General features: G+C 37.4%; 1 protein-coding gene across 1 annotated transcript in view; it reads left to right on the top strand.

The window, feature by feature from the left end:
• LOC138029109 (uncharacterized) overlaps window positions 1–2,500 on the top strand; it is a 49,870-nt gene that overhangs the window by 7,984 nt on the left and 39,386 nt on the right. The window lies entirely within an intron of this gene.

Genomic DNA, 2,500 nt, shown 5'->3' with positions numbered 1-2,500 from the left:
TTTAACACTAAAGACTGCAATACCGTGTAACGATCTATGCATTACGTTGATAGTGTGTAACAGAGATAAGCATAAACACACCATTTTTAGGACAGATCAAACAACGTTCACGAAGGCATTTTCTCAAAATGGAACCACAGTCGGCCAAATTTCTGGAACAAAAATTCATCTTCCAAATCGGCACTCTTAATCCCCACGGTATTAACGAACGCTAATGTCTTCCTATTTTTCACGTTGCAATGTTACCACCAATAACGTAGCTCCTACTCCACCATGAAAACTACACACAACCCGTAATTGCTCGATTCGGTCTGACGAAGAACTAACGCTCGAAACGTCAGCTTTTAGAATCCCGTGGTCAATTTACATGATCAATCCACTGACTAGTGCCTAACGCTTGGGCATGTATTCTGCATATACAAATGATAAGCTAAAATAAATCGAATCGAGGTTCTGTTTTGTTGATGTTTGTCCTTTAAATTCGTAGGCCTTAAGATAACCGGCAGTCTAAAAGAGGACACAGTAGTCTTAAAAGTGACGAAAGACCCCTTCGCGCTTGGATTCCCTCGAGTTCCAAAACAAAACCTAATTTCCGCTCAAGACTACGGAAGATGCTACATGACCGTAAATATTGTTAAAACTTTTTGCTATAAAAGATTTGTTTGAACGATCATTTGACCTTAAATAGTATATTATTATTATTTAATTCCAATTGACAATAAAAATTCGAATTTCATTTCTGAACAAAGGAAAAACCAATTAAACCACTTTTTGTAAATATGCATCCACTTTGAATAACGCATCCGTAAAAATATCAAACGGTTTAGTGCCCAAGGAAAGAAATTGTGGAGTAACTTCTTCCACCAAGTTTGAGCTATTACTGGTATTCTGTTTTGTCAAGTCGTTCTCTTTCACTCTCCTAGGTCCTCCAGGCATTATGCAACCTTATCAGAACTTCTAAAGATATGCCAGAAATTGCAAAACAGAGGAAAAAGCAGCTGTAAACAAATTAAAAATAAAGACTCAGGTTTAAGTTTACATCCCTCCGATGCCTGACTTGAGTAGCTGCGTAGCCACCAGTGTGGACCACAGCTATTATGATATGTCAAACCTGATTAAAACCAGCGAAAATGCAGAAAGAAGACTGTCTGTTCTGTTGTAAAGCACGCAGGAACAGGAAGCGGATAGAGTTTGAAAGAAGTGAAGGGAAAACACGAGACATAGTCGAGTGTTTTCCCTACTTCTTGAGTGCTCTATCCGAATCCTAAGTGCTTTACAACAGAACAGATCACAGGCCAGGCCTCGTTATTTTCCTTATAATAACGATTTTCGTAATTTCTTCAACAATACGTCTAAAATTTGCGCAAAGTCTTATTACTCGGTTGTCAGTATGGCAAACCCAGTTGGAATCTGTGTAGCATTTCGTCCTTTTATTTTTTTCCGTGTCGGTAAAAGTCTTGCCTGTCACTCCCCTGCTAAGTAGTGTCTTTGTGGGCAGAGTCGTCTGCGCGTATTTTTGCTAGGCTTCAGGGGGTAGTAGAAATGGGTAGATTTAATCTGGTTGACGCAGTAAAATATTTCATTAACCAGCAATGGCGTCGACAGTCATTGTAACGCGAATGGCGTTTTAGTGGATCTTTAAGGGAAATATACCCTTATGGAGCTCAAGAATGGAACTTCAATTGGATAAGCAAGACAGGCGGGGAAATAAATCTTTGGCATCTTAAAAGCGACGAGTAATGGTCTTCGACAACAATTGCATATTTTGCTGCAGGATATGACAAAGTGTGCTTTGGTTTTAATATTATTTTACAAACTGTGCTGTTTAATATGTACAACACTGAAACTAAGTGGCAAATTCTGTATGGGTGTAATAGAAGGAATCGAACGTATTGAATGTATCACAGTGTTTACTGAAGTCGCATCTCAGTTGTCTGGCAATTTACATTTATTTTGTGGTCATTCTTGCACAGTTTTCAGGTAAAACAATAATTGAAAATGTGACAGTGAAGAATTATTGGAAAGAAAGGTTGTTGTCAATTTTTTGCTTCGTTATTTAGGGAAAAGGCTCTTCAGAAAAGAGTTTAATCTTGAACTGAAAAATTTATTTGTGTACATACTGTATGGTATGTGACACGGATTGCTTCATGTTTGCACGCACGCAATTGGAATAGAAAGGGTTGTTTGCCTCTAATAGCAAATGCGTTGTTCGTTTCTATAAATTTTACGCTGGAAAATATTTTTGTGAGAGTTTTCAACCGTTTTGATTCGTTGTGCTGTGTAATATTCCAGCTTAACTAATTTGCATAAGTGAGTTGGAAATTTAATACGCATTAATATGACAGCAATTTGTAGCCGTGATCTATTTTTAAGGTCAGAAAAAAGATTTGTATAGTCCCCCTTAGCGTAGAATGAAGTTATTGTTAATTTGAGAAGGCAACAATACTTCTTTAACTTTCTTAAAGAAGGATTTCGCGCTAATTTTTTTTTCAAGCTATTC

This window comes from Montipora capricornis, chromosome 13 (assembly GCF_036669925.1).
Source record: "Montipora capricornis isolate CH-2021 chromosome 13, ASM3666992v2, whole genome shotgun sequence".
NCBI lineage: Eukaryota > Metazoa > Cnidaria > Anthozoa > Scleractinia > Acroporidae > Montipora > Montipora capricornis.
Note: the sequence above shows the minus strand (reverse complement) of the source record. Positions and strands in the feature narration are given on the sequence as shown.